At 40.7% G+C, this 25,379-nt stretch overlaps 1 long non-coding RNA gene across 1 annotated transcript; it reads left to right on the top strand.

The window, feature by feature from the left end:
• The first annotated feature begins 1,336 nt into the window (after positions 1-1,336).
• LOC124596612 lies at positions 1,337-24,074 on the top strand. The gene is made up of 3 exons (XR_006978330.1): positions 1,337-1,469; positions 7,842-7,895; positions 23,940-24,074. It is a non-coding gene; the product is annotated as an uncharacterized LOC124596612 (long non-coding RNA).
• The last annotated feature ends 1,305 nt before the right edge of the window (positions 24,075-25,379 follow it).

Raw genomic sequence — 25,379 nt, 5'->3', positions numbered from 1 at the left:
GTCTACCCTCCGGGAGGCCCTCTCCACACGACATTTCATTTCATTTTGAGCAGAAAACAATATCACTAGCTCCTGGGGAATCGTACAGGGAGAAAATGCCGGCCGAAATAACGATGGGTAGTCATTTATACCTTTGAGAGAGTCAGTCACTTCAAGAACCTGGGTTCGATTGTAATCAGGCTAAATTATACCTCATATAAAATAAAGCAGATACTAACTGCAGCCAATAAAGCTCATTTCGCCTTAACAAAGCTTCTCTGCCTTCAAGGATCCTGACTAGTACCACTAAACTAACAATGTATAAAACACTGATCAGATTAGTGCTTAAACACACCTCCAAAACCTGGTCTCTGACAGCAAAGAATTCTGAATCGCTGGATGCATTGGAGAGAAAGATAATCAGGAGAATCATAGACACAATTTCCGAACGACAAAGATGGAGGAGGAGATACAACCATGCGTTGAAAGCCATCTGCAAAGAGCAGCCTATTAGAAGAACTGTGAAGTCATCTAGGCTGAGGTGGGCTTGGTGCGTGCCACGGACGAGTGATACAGAAACACCAAAAAACGGTTTACAAGGAAAGCCAGGTGACAGAGAGGACGTGGCAGATTGAAAACTAGATGGGAGGACGGAGTCATAGAAGACCATCGGAAGACGCGCTACAGTAACTGCAAAATGTGCAAGAGACCATGATAAACGGAAGGAGATAGTCGAAGAGGCCAAGTCTCATCATGAGATGTAGAGCGCAGAAGAAGAAGAAGAATGCATCATTTCAAAGTTTAGTGGCTCAAATGGCTCTGAGCACTATGGGACTCAACTGCTGAGGTCAGTAGTCCCCTAGAACTTAGAACTAGTTAAACCTAACTAACCTAAGGACATCACAAACATCCATGCCCGAGGCAGGATTCGAACCTGCGACCGTAGCGGTCTCGCAGTTCCAGACTGTAGCGCCTTTAACCGCACGGCCACTTCGGCCGGCAAAGTTTAGTAAGCACTACCTAACAGCTGTGTAGAGTGTGGCTGAATTCTGTAAACAGCAGAATATTCAGCTGAAGTCAAAAAGGGAATAGTAATTTCTGCATCACGGAATTCAGTGATTGTGAACGGCGAAAACTAAACATCATTGTACCAATACAAAAACTTTAATTTCCTAACTAAATTATCTGAGCATGTCTTTACTCAAATAAATTTTCACAACAGATGAAATGAAAATGAGGCATTTCACAAGGAAGTGAGTTGAACTTGCATTTATTGCTAATAAGGAAAGTCTTTCAGTTTAATTTTTTTTTCCTGTGCCATTGCATTTCCAAGTTTTACGGACGCTCCACTTTTGCAGGAACCTTGGATGGACCATGGTGCAAGAGACAGACGTGTGAGTACTCCCTGACTCACAGGGCTTCTGAACTAAGGGGATGTGCGCCGGTATTCCGTGAGGGCGATAACTGTTGTGCTTCCAGATTTCACTGTCGTAAGTATTACTACTCAGTTTACCGTAATTACTTCAACTAAAAACTAACCAATAAGATTAAAATGCCACTTAATATTCGTTTGGACATAAGATTCCTTGTTTAATGAGTCAGTGAGGATAAAAGTGGCAATATATCTGTATGATAGAATGATCACTGAAAATGTTTCGCAGTTATTTTGATATGAAAATTTAGGTGCTTCCAACGTTTTGGTGGTGACAGACAAACAAATTCAAAGTCATCGGTCTCCACAGCGTTGACACAAAACTTTTGGAAGCAATCAGTTCAGTGTTGCAGAGGGCAGCAACTATCCAATGAAAGGACTGGCGTCAAATTGTTTGCTATACTTGAGCCTGTGAACCCACTATAGCAGATTACCAAGTTTACCTACTGTTATCTTTCATTCGTGGTTGCATTCCTTATTTTTCAGTTAGTTGGGTTGGCTCACAAATTCTCGGATGCAGGTAATTTTCCTTAAGAACTTGCTCACCTAAGGAAAGTGTCCGTAGAAAAACGAATATACCACAGAGCATATAAACTGGGCACCGTCAGCAAAAGCCGAACTCCAGGTAGTCGATAAAGAACAGAATACGCCCTCAAAATCCCTAGCTTTTCTTTTATTTGTTGCATAATCCGTAGAACCTTATTTCCACGAATCACTGTGAACGGATATGGCAATACATTGATGGCCACAGCTGAAGCTCTAAGGACAGCTGAGATTACATTCCACCAGTGATGTCATTTCCCACCTGTTGTCTCGGTCTGTGTGTCACCATGATCTTTACACATGCATGGTGTATATGTAGTGCATTAATCAACTGTGGGACAGGGTAGGTCTTCGTTATCAACCACAGCTGCTAGTACATCTTTCACCCTACTGCACATGTGCCACAAGCCACTCATCCCCACCCCTCCGCCCCCACCTCAGACTGTGCTGTACACCGCAGGTATTCCCAGAAGCCTCCCCCCTTCCCCCCACCACTCCCTCGACCCTCCTGCAATACTCTGACAACACCCCTTACCTTGTTACTCACCACCCCTTACCACTCTCTCATTTCTTCCTCCAACGCCACTTGAGTCTCATGATCGAGTCACGTAATACGATTTAAGTAAATGCACAGAATAGCTCTGCCACCATGTTTGGTCGTACCACTCTGCTTTCTCTTGTCCAGTTTCATACTTCTCCATCAACAACCAACCTTTCGCAATGACTAACACGAAGTTAATTAGATATAAACCTCCTTAAAAAGCTAATATAGAAAGTACACTTCTTGTCAGCCAACAGAAAAGCACAAAACCGACTAAAATTACTAACACACTGTACTTGACTTTTAAATACTTCTGCCATTATATTCACCTGTAAATTACTCATTCTTCGCATCCTAGCTTATGCTAACACTGCCTGGATCTCCACCTTTTCTAAATTCCACATACCCCTTCAAATCGGGCAAATGCTTGCACTCCACCTCACCTTCCACATCCGCCTACCTTCCCCAAAGTGCATCCTATTCCACCTCATCGACTTTCTACACCTTCTTTTGTTGGAGCACATTCGGAAAAACTCATTTCCGGCACGTAGTATTCCATGCACTAAGCACCATTCCCAGAGTCCTGCTGTACCAGTACATCCGTGCTCCTTCATGAACCAGCTGTCAGTATCCAACAACGAATTCCGTCCCGAAATGTACCCTTTTTTCCACTCCTAATTGCAACATTCCACCTCATTGCACCTTTCAACTTTCCTCCCTGTGGCTCAATGACCTTCAGTCGCCACCTCATGTTCCATGGAACTGCATAGTTATACTTTCCATTACACCTCCATCATAATCATTTTCATGCACCATCAGCACCATTATTACACCACAGCAGTATTAACATCACAATAAGTCTTATTTTTTAACTGTAATATAAAATCACGTAAAAAGTTTTAATGTTCAAATACATTTTTGGACGATATAACACTAGTAAGACTCAGAGAGGATGGTGGTCTTGAATCTGCCATTATGATGTCCTGGCGCAATGTGTAGCCTAATAACGTGGCACGTATGTGAGACAACAGCTGTATTCCAAGATAAAACTACAGCTTATCAACCTTAACATTCTCTGTGGAGACAAGTCGGAAGAGGTAGATGTGGGGTACACCTAGACTTATATGAGCTATCTTACTTTATACGGAGCAAAGTACATTTGATATACAATCCTTTTCTCGCTCTCCTGTCATGTTCTCGAATGATGATTCCTTTTTCCGGCTGTACGTAACACTGCATATGAGCTCAGATTTTTCCGACTTTCCCTCTCATGGACGTTTTGCAGTTACTAGCCTCTTCTTGGAATATAATTACTATGAATGTTAACAATAGACCTCTTCATAATGTACAATTACGCTATTGTAGAGTCTACACTTCATAATTCAGTCAACATTTCCGTGATGCTCTCGTACTTACCAAATGAACTCGTGTCGAAAAGCATAGTTTTTCTGTTAGCCCATCTTGGTAATGAAGCCGTAGGTCTATTCATCAATCAGTCACTCGAATGTTCATTTTAGGCTTTTTCTTTGTTGGGAGTTGCATTTCCGTAGAGGCCCATCAATATTCTCTGACTGACGGTTGATTTCGCGATAACTAATTTTATTTGTGACGCCATTTAAAGTATATTGCGGTTGTTACTGTATCTAGCGACAGATCTCAGACTGAGTGATGTAAGAGTAATTGTTACTTACGTCTATGTCTACACATTGCAACATATTTTTTCATGCCGTGGCTTAACTGTTAGGCCCTGCCGCAACTTTCGATCGCCTACATGTGTCCTTCCATTTAATTATAATTTTCTGATGTTACTTCTTTCTTAGGCGTAATAGCGTCTCTCACAAACAATTTTACAATATCATTGTTGTCTGCAGAATCGAAGTCGATTTCTATATATATCACTGTCATTACCCGAAAAGGTCTGGTATTTTGGCTTTAGTCTTGGACTGGCTTGATGCGGGCCGCCACAGCTTGTCTCCTGTACTCATCTCTTCATCTCAGAGTACCTCTTGCACCCAATGTCTACAATTAACCGTATGATGTATTCTCTACTCGATATTCTCCCATATAATTTTTACGGTCAACACCTACCTCTAGAACCAGGGAAGTTATTCTTTCACGTTGTAACACATGACTTGTCACCCTGTTCCTTCTTCTAGTCAGTGTTTTTCACATACTCTTGTCCTCGTCGATACTGCGTAGCAGCACCTTGTCGCTTCAGTCCACTTAATATGAGAGTATAAATTGCTAGCATAAAACGACTTCCACGTTTCGTAATAGATCTACTGATTTCTCCTGAAAGATCTGTGAGCAAATTTGCAACTGTACTGTATATCCTAGAGTTACAAGTGACGAAATGCCCCTAGGGTGAAAGAAGTTCTCAAACCTTTTCACACATATAATTTCTGTTAAATAACTTGTAAACTTCTGATCGCTGCGCCGGGTAGTCGAGTGGTCTAGGGCGTGTTGTCACGGTTCGCGCAGCTCTCCCCGTCGGAGGTTCGAGTCCTCCCTCGGGCATGGGTGTGTGTATTCCTTAGCATAAGTTAGCTGAAGTTAGATTAAGTAGTTTGTAAGCTTAGGGACCGATGACCGTACCACAAATTTCCAAAAAAACTTCTGATTAAATTTAGATATTTCATGAAGTAAACGAAACACGTTTCACCTTGTTTCACAAGACTTAATTTCGTACGACACAGATTTCATATTTTAAGCCCGTTTTCCAGTACGTTACTGATTCAAAAGGTGGGACCCAAGCACTCATCAATATATTGCTTCAGGACTTCCACAGTGAAAGGGGTCTCTGTTGACCAATTTTCCTACGAAACAGAGAAATCAATTATCTGCAGCCAAATGACGTTCATCAGGCCGAACATAGGCTGGAATAGAATTATGTTCACAGCAGCTACTATTTTTTAATTAATGATGTTACCATTTTCTAAATCTACTTTCTAAAATCTGCACCGTTGTATAAAAGGATTGAATAACTGAAATGAGTGTACTCTTTCAGTAATAAGTGCCGGGATACACGCATCTGTTTTTTACTTTCTGAGATTTTTCACCCTTTCCTCCTATGTCTAGGATTTCTACATTTATTAAATTCTTGTGCTTTTGACCAACGTTATCTTTAACAATGGATGAAGATTCCTTAATTTCCAGCTCCTGTGGGGTTCCACGAGCATGCTACAGACTGACCGCCTAGTCTGTCATATATCACACTCTTGGCGTGTCATTTTATAAACCCCACTTTAAACGATGGTAGGGTATTTAACTTTGAACTGAAAAACATCTACCTAATGTCCTTGGGACACATAAAAGCACAAATATTTTACCTTAAAGCAGTTTTTTGTCGTATCAGAAATATTACGTATAAAAAGTAAATCGCAGCATTTTCATTTTGCTATGTTAGTATCACTGGGTACCGTAGGAATCAGGCTTGATTCTTGTCATTTATTCAGAATGTTGTCAGTAATCTGGGATTTCAGTTCAGTGCTTGTAGCTATTGTTTTTGTTTTGATATGTTCCTGGCCATAGTCTCCTTGGGGTACGGGGTTAGAAAGGAAAAAGGCTTTAGTGTGGTGTAATGCAGCATGTTTGTAAGCCACTGCATGTGGAGAGGAAGCTGCTTCGAAAGTGTCAGTACAGGAGAATTTACTGTAAATTTTAGATTTGTGTTTCCTGCTTTGTATCTGCAGATTGATATCTAGGAAATTAAAGGTGGAACCTCATAACTCGATACTGGTCTTCATCTCATGCCGCCACTGGCCCATAATATCCAAGAACATCGGGAGGTATCTAACAGACACTTTTTCACATACGAAAGATATCTTCAATATATATGTACCAATACATTACATGTTTTTCCAGTGGTTCAGTTCTAGGAAATTCAGATCATCACTTGTACAGGAAATTTGTGCTAGCAAGCTATTAGCGATGAGTCGTTTGTCCGACAATCTGATTTCTTGTAATAGTTCTCCGTAAAAGAAAAACTATTTTGTTTTAAGCACAATTTTAATGAATGTAATATGCTCAATTATTCCTCAGGGTTAATGCTACGTATGCCCAATGATAGTGAGAAACGTCTATCAAATATGTGGAAACAGCTGTGTAGCAAGAAACGTGCTTACAACATGAAACCAACGTCTTACATAAGCCACCAGTTGCACAAAATAAATTTTATTTCGTTGTCGATTTCAGGGATATATTGCCCTTCTTCAAAAGATTATAACTGTCGTAATTTTTTTTTATCATCAGTTTTCTAACTGGTTTGAAGCGGTTCGCCAGGAATTCCGCTTCGTTGCCAGCATTTTCCTTTTCATCTCAGAGTAGCAATTGTAACCTACATCCTCAGTTGTTTGCAGGTTGTATTCCAATCTCTGTCTTTCTCTACGGATTTTACCCTCTACAGCTCCCTCTAGAACCATCTAAGTTATTCCCTGAGACCTTAACAAATGTCCTGTCGTCCTTTAACTTTTTCTTGACACTATCTTCCATATTTTCTTTTCCTCGCCGATTCTGCGCAGAGCCTCCTCATTCATTATTTTATCAATTCAGCTAATTCTCAACGTTATTCTGTAGCACCACATCTCACATGCTTCGATTCTCTTTCGTTTCGGTTTCCCCGCAATCCAAATTTCACTACCATACAATGCTGTGCTCTAAACGTTGATTCTCAGAAATTTCTTCCTCAAATGAAGGGCTATGTTTCATACCGATTTCCCTTGGTCGGCATGTCCCCTTTGCCTGTGCTAGTATACTTTTTATGTCCCCCTTTATGTCTGGCCTTTTCAAAGTATACTTTCTCCCCTTCGATTCTTGAACAGAATGTTGGCTACTACTAGCTGAAATTTATTGCAGAAATCAGTTTGTCTTTCTCCCGTATCACTCCTCCTACCAAGCCCATATTTTTCCGTAATTTGTTTCTGTACTTACTCCCCTACAAACGCATTGCAGACCCCATTACTATTAGATTTTCGTCTCCCTTTGCGTACTGAATTACCCGTTCTCTCTCTCCATCTTCTGCTTGCGACGTCGGATTGTATACTTGATACTTATGAGAACAATCCTGTAACTGCCATCGAGCGTCAAAAATGAGCTGATGTATCCAGCATATTTCTGTAGTCATGTGGATCATAGCGCATGTATGAACTTTCGATGAGAAAGCAAAAGAAAAAATGCAGACATCATGCCAGAACTTTAGCTAATCAGCTTCAATTTTTCTTTTTCAATTCAGAACGAACAGTTTCATCAGTAACCCAAATTCGTTTAATTAAAATTTAGAGCTCTATCGAAAACCATTCTTATATGTGTCAGTGTATTAAATTTATTATTGGATCTTCTTTTTTACAGCTTCAGCCGATGACAGCGTGGTGAGACATTCGGAGACTACAACAGAGAATGAAGGTCAGTCCCTCTCTTTTAACACTGACCGTAATGCTTCGAATCGTGCTTTTGTAGTATTTGTATAACATTGGGTGGAGGGCATAATAGAGTGTTGCATGGATTATTCAAGCAATGTGACTGTAATACTGATTCTAATTAAACTAGGCCAAAGTATAATGTGATACGGAAGCAATGAAGTATTATAAGAACCCAATTAGTACCTTGTCTAATCATGTGACAACTTGTATTATCATAGCAATGAATTTCATCAGGCACTAGTTCCAATACCTAAACACAGCACACTTTCTGACCTCTTAGTGCGCTTCTGTTTTTGTACCCCTTGGAAATACACGATAATATTGGGCAAAAAGGAACACATTATCACTGTTTAAAATATACATTTATTTCATTGGATCAGTTCAGAAGTATCTTCATCATTAGTACTCACAAAAAAGACAATCTCAGTAGCCTATCTATAATTGCATATATAGAATCCGATAACTCATTTCCTGAACTATAGCATCGCCGATTTGCTTTTAGAAAAGCAAATCGGCGATGCTATAGTTCAGGAAATGAGTTATCGGATTCTCGAGGAAACAAAACCTAGTCGTTACCACGTGGGCCCACAAGTACCGTATTTCAACTAATACAAAGTCTATTTATCGATAACCAATTTAGAATTACGTTAATGTGGGGTAAAACGGTTGGAGGGATAGTTGTCACTGTCTTGACGGCTTACACAGTTACAACTGGTAGCACTTGTCCATGAGACATGTGCTACCTCGAGAATCCATATCCAGAATACAAATCCAGATTAAATATAATAAGTAAACTTTCGTGGCCGCGACATTAAAAAACCACTGAGCTTTGTGAAAACGAAAGCTGCTTTCGTAAAAACGCAGCAACATTACCCAATTCAGCAACGATCTCTGAAAGGCAAATGGCAGCTGCAAGAGTCCGCTGCACGCTACCTTCCGAAAATCCAATCGTTTACCCCCGCTCCTTCCAACGATAAAGGCTAATGGCCACGATGTTGCGTCAGCAAAAACTCACCCACGAAGTTCTCGGACAAATGACTAGCATGCTGTGGATGGGAACTAAAGAGATGTTTATGTCGCTGGCCCCCACTCATCAGAGGTGGGACAATTGGTTACACCACTAGCTGCAGCTAACCAGCTCCCACTTCTCGAAATACCTCAATCTTGCGTGCACAATGATAACAATGAACAGAAACGGCAAAGAAATCAGTGTGAATTCGAGCAAAAGATGACGAAACGTCACCTATGAACGTATGTCGTGTTATACGTTACTGTCTCAGTGCATCACTTCTCTTTGCCACTACAACTAGTAATCACTAAATGCTGAACTCAGTAGCCACGTCTACACTTTTAACTAAGACTTTCCTTTTGGAATACACCAGTTGGATCCTGAAGTTAGTGCTCAATATTTAATCATGGCGCACTAATGGACCATCCACCAGATGAAATTTGTGCTGTTTATTTTCGCACTCTATAACGCTCGAAGGATCTATAACGTTCCTTTACTCTCCGATGTATAAAAGATTTTATAAAGCATGTACATGAATGTTGGCAATTATGTCCGAAGAAGATTTTGTAACGAACAAATACAGATATTTATATCCCTATCGTTACCGCACAGGTTTCTATTAAGTACAAGAACGATCGAAATATAGAAATGTTAATAAGTTAATTATTCACTGTAAATAGTAATAATTTTGAATAATCAAATGATTGAATAGATTTAGATTGCAGAAAATTATGGTAGCCATCACAAAAACGAGCAAAAGCTAAATTTGGGTAATGACTGACGTGAGTTAGAAATCACGTGATAACTGCGAGGGATTAACAATGCAGCAACTGAACAAAATACACTCGCAGGAACTTCGATGTTAAACCCACGTGTAATATGAACAAAATTATTTTAATTTGATAAATACACTGATACTATTTATAGTTATGAACAACAGTTACAGGTAATGATCAGCAAAGCTTTTTTTAAAGTTTACTGAACTACAGAACTCACGGGAATGCTCTCTGTTTGAAAATTTGCAAATGCATTAAATGCTGTTCCTTAATAGCTACTTCTCAAATTAAAATCGTAAATGATTTCATGTACAGCAAATACGTTTTGGCAATGTCAACGTTAGGAAGATATAAGCACATCCAACTAATTGTGAAACAGAACATAAAATCACTGTGGCTACAAAAGCGTTAACATACTTTTGTCAATGAAATATAAATCGCGTTTAACCAACTTACGGTTTGACGGTTTGACTTATTCACTCTGTATATTGAGCAAGCAGTAAAGGAAACAAAAGAAAAATTCGGAGTAGGTATTAAAATCCATGGAGAAGAAATAAAACCATTGAGGTTCGCCGATGACACTGTCATTCTGTCAGAGACAGCAACGGACCTGGAAGAGCAGCTGAACGGAATGGACAGAGTCTTGAAAGGAAGATATAAGATGAACATCAACAGAAGCAAAACGAGGATAATGGAATGTAGTCGAATTAAGTCGGGTGATGCTGAGGGAATTAATTTAGGAAATGAGACACTTAAAGTGGTAAATGAGTTTTGCTATTTGGGGAGCAAAATAACATGATGGTCGAAGTACAGAGGATATAAAATACATACTGGCAATGGCAAGGAAAGCGTTTCTGAAGAAGAGAAATTTGTTAACGTCGAGTATAGATTTAAGTGTCAGGAAGTCGTTTCTGAAAGTATTTGTATGGAGTGTAGCCATGTATGGAAGTGAAACATGGACGGTAAATAGTTTGGACAAGAAGAGAATAGAAGCTTTCGAAATGTAGTGCTACAGAAGAATGCTGAAGATTAGATGGGTAGATCACATAACTAATGAGGAGGTATTGAATAGAATTGGGGAGAAGAGGAGTTTGTGGCACAACTGGACCAGAAGAAGGGATCGGTTGGTAGGACATGTTCTGAGCCATCAAGGGATCACCAATTTAGTATTGGAGGGCAGTGTGGAGGGTAAAAATCGTAGAGCGAGACCATGAGGTGAATACACTTAACAGATTCAGAAGGATGGAGGTTGCAGTAGGTACTGGGAGATGAAGAAACTTGCACAGGATAGAGTAGCATGGAGAGCTGCATCAAACCAGTCTCAGGACTGAAGACCACAACAACAACATATTGTCTATAGCAGTAGTGCAACACTGCAAGAAGAACTACAATTACTACTGCATCTGAATCCAATATTTATCTGAATGAATGTTAACTGCAAAATTTATTGACGTTATCTTCTTTCAATTACTCCTTTAACTTGTGATTTTCTCGAAAGTTTTCTTAAGAGGATGGGACCCTGCTGATGGTTAATGACTTGGGTCAATTAGCTTCAGTCACTACTATGTTTATGAGTTGACTAAACTATATTACAATGTTAAAAAAATTAACTATACCGGCAAGCCTTATTCTGAACTACAAGGTAACTGGTTCGATCTTACAATACAATGTGCTATTTCTCGTGCGATAAAACGCTTTTTATGGTATCTGTTATTGTCATACGGCTCTTCAGTTAGCAAGCAACTTGAATAAATGTGGGCGACACAATAATCTTCTTTAATTATCAGATCTTGTTATAACCATGTACTGCGCTCACACACGTGCTCACTCATTTATATATTTTGCCTTCCCACATTTTACGAACCCGACTCTAGAGAACTGTCCATTTGGCATTAGCGCGCCAAAACTTCACGTTAGTATTCCACCAGAGATGATTCACAACACTCTAATTCGCCTTCCCTACTACTACTGCGCACGCCGTGCCAACGATGCAAATGCTACGTTAAAAGATGTTCTTTGGTCTCCGTAGACTATAGATTTCCCTCACATCACCAGCGTTTGTACTACAAACCTTTGACATAATTAATTACTACCTTTTCTTCTAGCATCATATTACAGTTTCATAAACACTAAATCCTGACGAGACTACTAAGTACACATAGCTACAAAAAAAATGGATTTAAAGTCATTGAATAAAGTGGCTGTAAAATACACGAGGTGCCATTGTAGTGTTGCAATCTCTCTGAGAAGACTAAATGAATAGTAAAGCCTCCAAAGAACTTCCAGTGAACATACACGGTTTGTGTGTAGAACTGCAAGACTGTTTAGATTATCCTGTGCAGTGACCTACTCTCAGACATGGATGACTGGTAACTCTTTATGAAGTAGCCTTCCTGTCATTCACCTTAAGCGATTTAGGACTACCAAAGAAACTTACTTGTAAATGACTGGACGGAGATATGAACCGATGTGCGCCCGAAAGCGCGTACAATGCCTCAACCACTGTGCGTGTAGACACAACGTCCGCAGCTCGTGATCTGCCGGCACGGTAGCTGAGCGTGTTCGGTCAGAGGGCTGCATGGTCTGTGTAGTAAAAAAACTGAGTCAAAGATCAGCGATCAACTTGAACTGATGTCATGTGACGTCCGCCCAGACCAAATGCAACGAACAATATCGAACAAAATGAAAAAAAAGTGGTCTGGCGGTGGCGTTCTCTCTTCCCGAGTTCGGGGTCCCGGGTTAGATTCCCGGTGGGGTAAGGTATTTTCACCTGCCTCGAGATAACTGGATGTTTGTGTTGCCCTCATCGTTTTATCATCATTTATGAACGTGGCGAGATTGGACTGAGCGACCGTTGGGAATTTGTACTGGCGCTGATAACCACGCAGTTGAGCCCCCCACAAACCAAACATCTTCATCATCATGTAGACACTACGTTGCAATCATTCTCCATAATTTATTCAGACGAGTAAGTAATCAGGCAACTGTGTGTCTACTGGCGACATTTTCCGCAGGTATCCTTCAAAAAAGACAACTCCTGGTGACTGTTTTTAATTTGATCTACATTTTCTGGTACAGTACTGAGTTCTTGTAATTTATCGAGTGAAGGGACACGTTCGCTTCGAGACAATAATTCACATTCCCTTCCGCCATTTCACATTTTGGTTTAACATGATTTCTCTAAATTGCCTTAGGCAAGCATGAGGACGGTTCCTTAAGGGCACAGGCGGATTCTTTCGGAACAATCCCCACTCCAGTTCCACCGCTGCTTACATCATCGACGACAAGACACTGGAAACCAGTTTACATTCTTCCTCTAGTGTTTTAATTTATGCTCGATGAATTGTTTCTTTTATAAGAAGCTGTAAAAATATTATTCAACATAAAGACATTAGTGTAAATGAAAATAGCAAACAATGAAAGCATGGTATTCGTGAAGAAAATGACATTTTGATCTTAGTTGATACTTCAAGTCTTCTTCCTAGTACACGTGTGAAAATATTTATAGATTTTGGATACTTAGAGACCTCTCCTTTTCGAAAAAACCCTTTTGTTTAATTCTCAAGATTTTTGGACACAGTGTCGCAACCGTGCATCGCTACAAAAGTTACTTCTGTTACAAGGATTATTTATGATTGTGTAATTGCGCGAGGTAGCACACTGATATCTTACAGCAGTAGGGCTGTAACTACTTTGATGCTAACCGTTGCCTGAAGGTTATACATCTGCAGGGCAGACACATGACGACAAACGTCCTGCTTGCGCAAATGCAGGGCCGAAATGCTCTGTAACCAGTAACGTGGTATGAAGTTTATTCCTTAAAAGTTCTGCGTAATCGGAAAACTTCACATCACATGCGTGCACACAGCATTACCCACCTCCCCAATACATAAATTTCACTCCCCCAGCTACAGTACAGTGTTTTAAAGGCCACTGAAGTGTTACGTCGAGTCACAGTGTTGTATTTCGCCTCCCATTAACATGAGACAGCCACTTAGTATGTAGCTAGCACCCTGACCGTATTCGAAAGTGTACAAATTAACTGAGTTGTGTAAATGAATAGTGGGAGTTTGATGCAAGGAGAGCAGTTGTATGATTTGTCAGCAGCTTTGCCAAGTCTGAAATTGTATGACTTTTTAGAAACCTGATACACATGTTTGTCTGGATGCAGATCACTCATTAATCTGAATGCTATTATATGATATAATCTAGGCAATGTGTGAAGGAGATAAAATAATATGTCTGCTGAGGGAGTTAGATCACGTCCTGATTGGAGTAAGGTAGAACAAATACTGAGGTATGTAGCTCAAAATATAGTGTTTATTTCCCTAATTATCAATCCGGCTCTGACTAGGCCCACAAGGCTCTCACTTGCATTGGACCAGGTATCATATATACACTCTTTTTACGTCTTAGTTAGCTAAGATAAAAAATTTTAATATGACAGTTAGTACTACACTGAAGAGCCAAAGAAACTCGTACACCTACCTAATATCGTGTAGGGCCCCCCGCGAGCACGCAGAAGTGCTGCAACACGACGCGGAATGGACTCGAGTAACGTCTGAAGTAGTGCTGGAGGGAGCTGACACCATCAATCCTGCAGGGCTGTCCATAAATCCGTAAGAGAACGTGGGGGTGGAGACCCCTTCTGAACAGCACGTTGTAATGTATCCCAGATATGCTCAATAATGTCCATGTCTGCGGAGTCTGGTGACCAGCGGAAGTGTTTAAACTTGGAAGAGTGTTTCTGGAGCCACATTGTAGCAATTCTGGACGTGTGGGGTGTCGCACTGTCCTCCTGGAAGTGCCCAAACACATCGGAATGCACAATGGACGTGAATGGATGCAGGTGATCAGACAGGATGCTTAGTGACATATCATCTGTCAGAGTAGTATCTAGACGTATCAGGGGCCCATAAGACTCCAACTGCACACGCCCCACGCCATTAAAGGGCCTCCACCAGTTTTACAGTTCCCTACTGAGATGCAAGGTCCATGGTTTCGTGAGGTTGTCTCCACACCCGTATACGTCCATCTGCTCGATACAATTTGAAACGAGACTCGTCGGACCAGGCAACCTGTTTCCAGTCATCAACAGTCCAATGTCTGTGTTGACGGGCTCAGGCGAGGCGTAAAGGTTTGTGTCGTGCCGTCATCAACGGTACACGAGTGATCCTTCGGCTCCGAAACCTCATGTCGATGATGCTTCATTGAATGGTTCGCACGCTCACACTTGTTGATGGCCCAGCATTGAAATCTGCAGCAATTTGTGGAAGAGTGGCACTTTTGTCACGTTGAACGATTCTCTTCAGTCGTCGTTGTTCTCATTCTTGCCAAATCCTTTTCTAGTGGCAGCGATGTTGTAGATTTGTTGTTTCACCAGGTTCCATGATATTGACGGTACACTTATGAATGGTCGTACGGGAAAATCCCCACTTCATCGCTACCTCCGAGATGCTTGGTCCCATCGCTCGTGCGCCGACTATAACACCACGTTCGAACTCACTTAAATCTTGATAACCTGCTATTGTGGCAGCAGTAACTGACGTAACAACTGCGCCAGTCACTTGTTGCCTTATATAGGCGTTGCCGACCGCAGCCCTGTATTCTGCCTGCTAACGTATCTCTGTATTTTAATACGCATCCCTATACCAGTTCCTTGGCACTTCAGTGTAAAATAAATTGACAGTCTGTGGAAACAATGCGTATAAATAGCACTGGCTGTCAAGTAATACACTTAATGTTGGCAGTACTTCTCCCACTGTTGTTGTTGCCAGTAATACTGATAATAATAATAATAAAGACAATAATGACAATAATAAAAGTGGTAAATATAAATAAGAATTTATAGGTGCAGAAAAAGATGCTTTCTCATACAGCGAGTTCTGGGGGAACAAAATTTAATGAGACTGCACCACCTACGAATACTGGCAAATGATGGAGATCTGAATGAAAAGAAGTCTGTACAGGCATACTGAATGTGTACAAGCACAACGGTAATCCTTATTGTTGCTTCATTAGATACTTCATTAAATGTTTTCCGAAGATGTGGATATGATCCACCTCTGATACAATGCGGTAGGTTATTCCCGAGTCTGCTGAGAAGTACTTCGAGAAAGTGGCTGGACGATGGAGTGGGACAGAAAGGATTTTGCTCTGGAGGTAATGCGTGCTTATCCCGTGTTGTTCAGACAACAGGGTTAAGGTCGAGGATAGATGTGAGGAACAACTTTTACGTTGGTAAGATAGTAGCAAAGATAAAGGGTATCGAAATCTCCGCACTTCTCTGTATGCAGCCAGGGTAGCAGCGATTGTGTTGTGAAATACAGGGTGGCGCACGATAAGTGAGCATGCATTACACATTTGTTGTTGACGTGATTTGTAATTTATTGATGCAGAAGTAAGGAATACAGCTTGGAAATACAACCTAATGAATCACATATTCAAAATGACTGCCGTTTTAGTTTACAACTTCTTCAAGTTGCACACGTGCATTTGTGTTGACTCTCCGTTACAAATCTTTTTGAATGGCGTGGCATAACTCCACAATGATGGTCCTAAGTTGCACTGCATTTTTGGGTTTTCTGTGGTACACCTTCTCTTTATGAAACCCCGAAAGGAATAAGTCACACGGGTTAATGTCCGGACTGTGGGGCGGCCACATTCCTCCTCCCGCATAACGTTCTGGAAATCTGTTTGACAAAACCTTAACCATGTTTCTCGTGCAGGAAATCAAACAAAACGTTGGAAGTATGGGGAGCGCTCCATGCTGAAGGAACCATTGTGTCTGCAATGGAAGACATGAGGCCGTGAGTTGAGGAAAGAACTGGTTTCGCCGCATGTGTAAATAGCGTTCACCGGTTACTCTAGCATCGAAAAAGAACGGACCGACGATTCCGTGGCCTTGATATCGCGACCTACACGCACACTTTCTCCCCGCAGGTGTCTTCTGTGTGGATTATTCGCGGAGGTTCACGTGCCCTAAATCGAACGTTCTGTTTGTTCACAACACCGTTACGTAAAAGTAAGCTTCGTCAGAAAACCTTGGGTTGTGTAGCACTGCCTCTTGGTCTTGCTCGATTGCCCACCTTGCAAACTGCAGTCTCCGCTCCTTATCTCTCGCAGTAAGCTTATGCGCCGCAGTCGCATGGATGCAAGCGAAGGTCGGGTTGAATAATTCTTTGTACAGATCGGCGTGAAATTCCCAATTCGGCCCTGGCTCTTCTTGTTGATTTGCTCGGACTACGAGTCAGAGCCACTCGAACTGCTCCAATGTTTTGCGGCGAACATACGATACGTGCATGTGCCCGCTGACACTCCAAAACAGATGCAGTACCTTCGAATTTTTTATGTAATCTGAGTATTGTCTGTGGGCTGGGAGCCCACCGTGTGCCGAAATGAGAACGGAACCTTGTGTCAATGTAACGCTGTTTGCCGCCGCGAAAAGTAACACAGTCTTCGTCTTTTGTTCGACGGTCAACCGTCCTTTGTCCGCCATCGCGGCAAACTGAAAGGGCGGACTCACAACGGAAGCGATGATCTCGCAACGACATCTGGCGTAATTTCTACGAACTGCACGAAATTGACCGTAAAATTTGGACGCTAATGTCCCAATAGTATACTTGAAGGATAAAAATTCAATCGGGTGACTTATTGTGCGCCACCCTGCATGATCAAAGAGTCGAATATGACAGGTATGTCGAACACTGACATACATAACCAGTTCCAGGGGCAGGAAGAATTCCTGAGGGAAATTGCAGGATAATATTGCTGTAATCGATCATTGAAAGTATAAGTGTTTATACAATTTTCTTTTTCAGGTCAAGACGAAAGAGCTTTTGCTACTTTTGTAGGGCACAGAGAGATGCTGATAGCTTCTTGCGCATTAATCCAGTTTAGATTTTCATCTTTTATTATTCGCAGTCTTTTTGCGGACAGGATAGGTTGATGAATGTCCCCTTTAGGATTAAAGATGGTAAGGATACCCTGTATCTCTGGCTAATGAACGTAGAATGATCAACCGGTACTGCTTGGGGTTTGGATAGGTTGAGCTTTAACCCTATATTCTGGGCCCATTTTGGTAGTGTACGCAGATCACTACTGAGATTCTCGATAGCTGTTTCTAGGTACTTTGGTTTTGTGCTTGGAAGCAATAGGAGGTCATCAGCTTACATGTGGTGTTAGCAGTAATACGAAATTTATGACACATCATTGACGTATAATGAAAAGATTGTAGCACCTTAAGTAATACGTGTTTCGAGGCCTCAGGGAGAACACTAGTGGTTAAAGAGTGGCTGAAGATATTTGCTATAGTGGACAGAGCCAATAAAAAACTTTATCATTTTGACTGTTCAGTAGATGCTGATGTAATAAGCATGAAGACGTTATTGTCGATGTCGCAAATAACGTGCTTTGGATAGAGTTCTCCGTGGTTACAGTCGTTTATCCCCATAATAATAATAACGAGCGTATGGAATTGGTGGCCGGGAGACCCCTCGCCGGGCGGTTCGGCCGCCGCTCCATAAGTTCTTTAATGCCACTACGGTGACTTGCGAGTGAATGAGGATGAAATGATGATGAAAGACATACCAGACACCCAGTCATCTCGAGGCAGAGAATATCCCTGACCCCGCCGGGAATCGAACCCGGGACCCCGTGCACGGGAAGCGAGAACGCTACCGCAAGACCACGAGCCGCGGACTTTATCCCCATCAAGTAATCAGTGAGGTTCTGTTTCGTTGGCAGTTCAGTTGTGGTTGTACATAATACGGAGTACCGTTTCAGTTTTTCAACTGGGACAATAAGATCAACTCTAGGTTTCTTCCATAGGACACCTAGTGTATTTATGTTGTAGGTTAATGTATGGGCATGCCAGAGTTTCGCATTTCTCGTATCTGGACTGACTCTGTTTCGCATCTGCCTATAATCAATGTGATTTTCATATGTATAGCATAATTTGTATGCCATATGTGCAGCGTTTCTGAGATTCATAAGCTTTTTTAATCGACCAGTTATCAAATACGCAGGTTGCATTACTATTTGCCCGGTCTTTGGCGGAGTACGTTTGTTAGTAAATCCATGAAGTTTCTCTTTCAGGTCTGATAAGCAAATAGAAGACGACTCCAAACTACAAGAGCGATTCAAATGATAACCTTAAAAGTCACATAAAATATCGGAGGGTTGTGTGATGGGGCAGTAGTGTTCCTGGAGGTCCAGAAAGTGACGGACATGTGGTAGGAGTGATGAAACAAACGCAAGATAATGTAGTATCGTCCTCAACAATATGGCCACACCACTGTCAACATGCACCGTCAGCGTAGGATATTGTTCAGGATGAACTGCACTCCGATAACCTGTCTGAAAAATGTGTACCGGTGTCAGGTGATGCATAGTTGAAAAACCATCACGTCGACGCCTGTGAAGAAATTTTGCGTTATTCCCACATAGCAAGTGATGCAGAACTGGGAAAAATTGTTGCTGGCGATAAGAGTTGGGACCACCATCACTATTCTGGAATGAAAAGGTCAAGCAGGGAATGGCATCACAGCTGATCGCGAAAACCTAATAAATTCCACACGAAACTGTCTGTTGGAAAAGCCATGCTCATTCTCCTCTGGGACGCAAATGGAGTAATTATACAGCAGAGCATTACATGGATAGGGGAACGATAGTAACCAGCACTTCTTATTCAAACATGCTGAAAAACCAACATAGTCATGCAATCAGGAGTAAACGGTGAGTACTTCTGTCGTCATAAGTACTGCCACAACATGACGACGCCCGTAAGGCTGTTGAGACTAGTGACATTCATCTGCTCAGTATACTCAAAAAAGCAGTTGGAGCCATACAGTTCAGAAGTGACCAAGAGGCGAAAACCACAGTGCATGACTGGCTACACACATGAACAAAAGAATTCTTTCGTCATGGTATCTACGCATTTCTGAAGTCGTGGAATACGTGCATTCAACATCAGCGACATCACATCGAAAAATGACATGTAAGTTTTTTGTTCATTTTTACAATTTGACTGTTATAGTAGTTTTAAGGTTTTCATTTGAAGCACCCTTGTGTTTTCAGCGCCTAAGTGGCAGGTTCAGATGGCTTATGGCTCTGGAAGTCTCGGCATGAAATCAGTCGCGCTTTCTTTCTGGGACATTCTAATGAGTGAGGCTTAAAAACTATGTCATGGGAGGGCATGCCAGGCACAGATATTTTAAAGGTATATATTACTCTCTTTGAGGATTTTTATGCGAATATATCTATGAAAGTGCGACTACTGTTCATATGATGTCTGAGAGCAAGCTGAAGAAGCGATACATTCGAAGAAGAAAGCATCTGCTTAAATTGCACACTGGAACGAGGTTCTTGTACAAAAATTATGTTAGTATCACCAGCTATAATGATATGCTCACATGTCTACTCGAGACATGAAAGTGCAGTTTCGAAGCAGGTCAACCATTCTACAGTAGGAAGTGTGTAGAAGATTCCTATCACACACTTTCGATTGAAGGATTTGATCTCTATAAACATATATTCCATTTGTTTATCTTTATTACTGTAAGAGTTGTGTAGCAAAGTAGGTGATAAATTAGAGCATATTTATTCCCATACCCCAACCCCAAATCTGTTACGTCTGTCATGTCTTAGAAAGCTATAGCCATTTAGCATTAACAAACTTTAGGGAATACTTGGTTTGAGCCAGGTCTTGATAAGCTAGTCTGGATGGCAGTAATTAAACCATAGGCATTGTTTGTTGTGGTGATATTTTCACGAAATTTCAATTGTTAACTATCTTCTCTGAACGTAAAAATATTTTTTTGTCGTCAACCCACATAGGGAGAAATGATCATCACATCAAAATCAGAGAAATAAGGCATGTATAGAAAGATTTAAGTGTTCCTTTTTCCCATACTCGGTTACAGAGTGGACCAGTAGATAAATAGTCTGAAGGTGATCTGAAGAACCCTCTGCCTGGTTTTAGATGCAGAGTAGTCATGTAGATACATATGTTCAAAACAAAATTAACACATTAGTTAAGTTATGGCTAATTAATATCTACTACAACCATGTAAGCATACAAACCTCTAGCAGAACGAGTTTACATGTTCGTATGTCCTAAATCAGAGCCTTTCGAGTTTATTTGCGGTGCTAACAGATCTTTTTTTCCATTTTCGGAAAATTTGCCTGTAGGTTTTGTGGGCCATATTTCGAAATTGCATTGTACAAAATGTTTATCTTTGAAAGATGAGATCCTCTCATATCACCAGGTGTGACTTCTGGAGTTTCTTCTTCTCTCTGAAGATTTCAGATGTTTTGCTTTGGGACACAAGCTTCGTTACTACAGGTCTAGGCTTTGTAGATCGTAGCGTGTTATGTCCCACTCTCTGACTTCTGTCAGTGACATGCAGTGTCACCTACCAGCCCTAGCTTCTCACAGACAAGATTCATCAATCGCTCATTCGTCTGTATTCTATACTCTGGAACCCTAAACAGTCTGAGATTATTGGATTCTGATATTCTTCATGTTCATCAATGAGAATAGTTCGACTTTTGTAGCAAACTAAATGAAGTTTTTACAACAATACTGGCAGTTTAGATATGGGAATGATGCTGTTTACTCCCATACCAAAATTGACTGTATTATTTGTCAAAAACATGTGTTGGTTCAATCAAAGACAATATCAGAGCCAATCACACACTATAGTGACTTCATGCTAGAGTGTCACCCAGCAGCTTGTCATCGTCTGATGATAATGCTAACTGATGTAATGGTGCAGTGGAGACTACATGGCCCATCACCCAGCATATATAGTCATATTAGAGTAAAACTATAACAAATTGTCCCATAGTTACTCACGTCACAGCATAATTATAAAAAAAAACTGCGCCAAAATATCCATGTAATAGCAAAATTCTAGCACATTAGCCTATAAATCATGATGTTACACCAAAATTGTAACGCAGTTGTCCACACTTCAACAAGTTACAGCAAAATTGTGTGAAATACATCACCATTATTAAGTGAAATTATAACAAACTGTGCCATATTTCACAATCTTATTGAAACGTTTTAACAAATTACATAATACATCACTATGTCAAAGCAAAATTTACGCTAAATTCAGATTTTTGAGATAGTTATGAACATGGCAGTAGCTTACACAAACTTTTGAACATTGTGCCAATTACTCAAATTTCAGTTCATTTGGCTACGTTTGGACACAGGACACATTGTATTCAAGCCGTTGGGATGCTTTTGAACATAGCACAAATTTATAGAAAGTTCAGATTTTCCTAATACTTCTGATCATGGTAATAATTAAAGCAAAATTCCATTTGTTCAGATACTTTTGAAGTGTATACAAAATGTACATCATTCAGATATGTTTGAACATAGTCAAGATTGTGATTGGCTGTTTCATTCTATTAACTAACGAGTTACTGAATTGGAACGATCACACAGATAATGTTGTGGGTAAAGCAAACCAAAGACTAGGACTCACTGCCAGAACACTTAGAAGGCACAACAGATCTACTAAAGAGACTGCTTACACCACGCTTGTCCGCCCTATTCTGGATTACTGCTGTGTGGTGTGGGATCCGCACCAGATGGGTCTGACGGACACATCAAAAAATTAAAAAAAGGACAGCTTGTTTTGTATTATTGCGAAGTAGGGGAGATAGTGCCACAGGCATGATACTTTAACTGGAGTGGCAATTATTAAAACAAAGGCGTTTTTCGTTGCGACGGGATCTTCTCATGAAATTTCAATCACCAGTTTTCTCCTCCAATTGCGAAAACATTCTGTTAGCACCCACCTACATAGGGAGAAACGATCATCACGATAAAATAAGAGGAATGAGGGCTCGCACAAAAAATTTAAGTGATCGTTTTTCCGGTGCGCCTTTCGAGAGTGGAACGGTAGAGAGACAGCCTGAAGACTTTGCCAGGCACTTTATTATAAATAGCAGAGTAATCATGTAGATGTACTGAACTACCGAAATATATTGTCATGGGAGTTTTTTTGCTTATAATGCAGACGTTTTTCTGACATTGCTGCATATGAGGCTACTGCTACCAAAGGATCTTGCTCCTCCATATAGTCAACCCATATGTGCCATGTCATGTGTTTCCTATGCCAATGTAAGACCTTCGGCCGTCAGTTCAGCATCGAAGTGCGGTGGAGTTACTATCGCTCTACAATACCCTACATAACATACTTTAAGTGGAAAGATTCATTGTGCATTTCTTAAATCTGTCAGTGTGAGGAAAGCTGCTATGAAAAATTCCTTGTGATTTGTAACGGTAACGATAAATTCTACCCTACTCTGTCAAGCATACGTTTCAGGTTTGTAATTACTAGACAAAAGAATAGACTTGGTAAAACTGATTTTTTTCATATCCTGTGAACACCACTAATAAAAATCAATAGCATGCAAGATAAATAACTCAAAATCAACAATATCTCTGTCAACAGTCTTCTGTCTCTGTGGGTAACAGTCGGTATGAATTTCTCGAGGAAAGTCATTTTCCTGGATAGTTTGCTTTATTTTTAAGTAATCACTTTATTTTATTATTGTTCTTATTGTTATTATCTGTTATTATGACACAGTAAAAAGAAAATGTTGAAACCCATACAGCAAATATACTCCAAATATGCGTGTTGAGGGACTAGCATGTGGTAGCGTTCCTCATAATGATTTCGTACAACCGTAGTACTGTAGTTATGTGCTCAATCTGTGTATCTTATTAACGCAGACGTTGAGTAGATTTGTAAAATGAGAAATCAATGCAATCGTTATGTCGGTTTCGTTACTATGACATCACACAAGACATTGCAATACGTTAGTGTAACTATTTAAAATGGAAATACTGGTGGTGTGGTCAACATCTTTAATTTTTTGCTGTGATTTTACTTTATAATGCCTAAGGGGTGAAATTAGCTATTCACAAAATAATTAAATAAACTGGTTGTTTCAAAGAGAGGAATACCCAATCCAGGAGAAGGAATTTCGTCTGACACCTGCATCGGCAGTGTTGGTATCTCCAGCTTCCATAATCAGTTTGTATCGAGTATTTTGGATCTATGACTATGTTTCTAGTGCTACCTGTTGTGTGTGTGTGTGTGTGTGTGTGTGTGTGTGTGTGTGTGTGTGTTTGTGTTTGTGTAGATGTGGCAAGGCCAACTACATATGTATAAATGGCAAACGGGAATACACTTTGCTTTCTGTTACACTGCAGGTGGCCAGTGCTCTTTCGGAGACCACAGACTGAACACTGGCGATGAGCTTCTGGTCGGCACCGACGGCTGCGTCAAATGCAGATGCGACGTTCCTCCATTCATAACTTGCACGCACAGAGCAGATCCTGCATGCGAGTGATGTAAATGAGATCATGCATTACATACACATTTCAGAGGGAAAAACGGTAGAAAGACACGTAATTATCTATGTCAAGAAAACTAAGCATCTAATAAATAACAAACAAACTAGCAGTATATTTGAAGTAAATTACTATCCCTCACTCCGCCCTCCTCGTACCACGAAGGTATTTCAGAAATGAAGGTATACATTGTTATTCTGGACCAGTAACTGCATTATACTTCAAAGTGACTCAGATACTCGATATTAACATTCCACATAGCCTCTGTAAACGAATATCCAAACTCATTACCAGTCGTCCAGTTCCTAGAAATGCGTTACTTGCAGCCATTCGAGAACAGTCGAGTGAACGTCCTCGTCTTTGGTAAATCTGCTGCTGTTGCGGATCAGATCCTCGACTGCGTGGACGTTGTTGTCTGTGGTTGACGTCGATGGACTTTCTTTCCTGATCAGCGGAACACATGTCTGTGCTGTCTTGGTGAGTTTGTCTAAACCATTTCACTACAACTGTAAGTGAACCTGCATTTGACCCATACACTGCTTTAATTTCATGTGAATCTGTGAACAATTTAGATGTTTTGCCCAGAAGAGCTACAAGGCCTACTAGAGAACGTTTCCAGTTACGGTGTCATCTGATTGGAATTCTTTGATGATGCACATGCTAACCGTACCACTGAATAAGATGTCTGCAGGGAATCGGAACGTGTACAATGTTCTGACAATGCGCCACAGAAGCTGTGCAATGGTCTTGGTGTGGGACATGTATAACTTACCTTTTGATGTCGCCTCATGCTACGACAAAATTCTGTAGTACCATGCAGGTGTAGTAAAGTACAGCTTTCAGTGCAACTACAAAATGGTTCTTCCAGTGAGTGTACATGTAAATAAATAAATATGGCGCATGTGTACAATACCGACAATTTACGTCATATAAGCTGACTGACCGTGTCTTGTTACTCGTTGTAATAATTTGGACACCCACATTGATGCATCGCCAATCTACTAAAGGAGGGAGTTGGCAATTTCTTCTTCCAATGGATGTGTAGGGATGTGTAAGATGTAGTATGAGAATTCGGATGGCCATGAGTAGTGTTTACGTAGTTCTGTGTCACACTGGTGTTGTGAACAACGGTGAAAAGAGCTAGTATACACCATATTGTTATCTTAAAACTACAGGGAGTGACAGTAGACGAGGTATGCTGCATTCAGATTCTCAATTTAGGTTAGCATTCATCAAATAAAAGCGCCCCCTATCTTTATTCTAATAATAATAACTAAATCGGTGTATGCTAAATGAGTA

Source organism: Schistocerca americana, chromosome 2 (assembly GCF_021461395.2).
Source record: "Schistocerca americana isolate TAMUIC-IGC-003095 chromosome 2, iqSchAmer2.1, whole genome shotgun sequence".
Classification (NCBI taxonomy): Eukaryota; Metazoa; Arthropoda; class Insecta; order Orthoptera; family Acrididae; genus Schistocerca; species Schistocerca americana.
The sequence above is the reverse complement of the archived record's forward strand: the minus strand, read 5'-3'. Positions and strand labels throughout refer to the sequence as shown.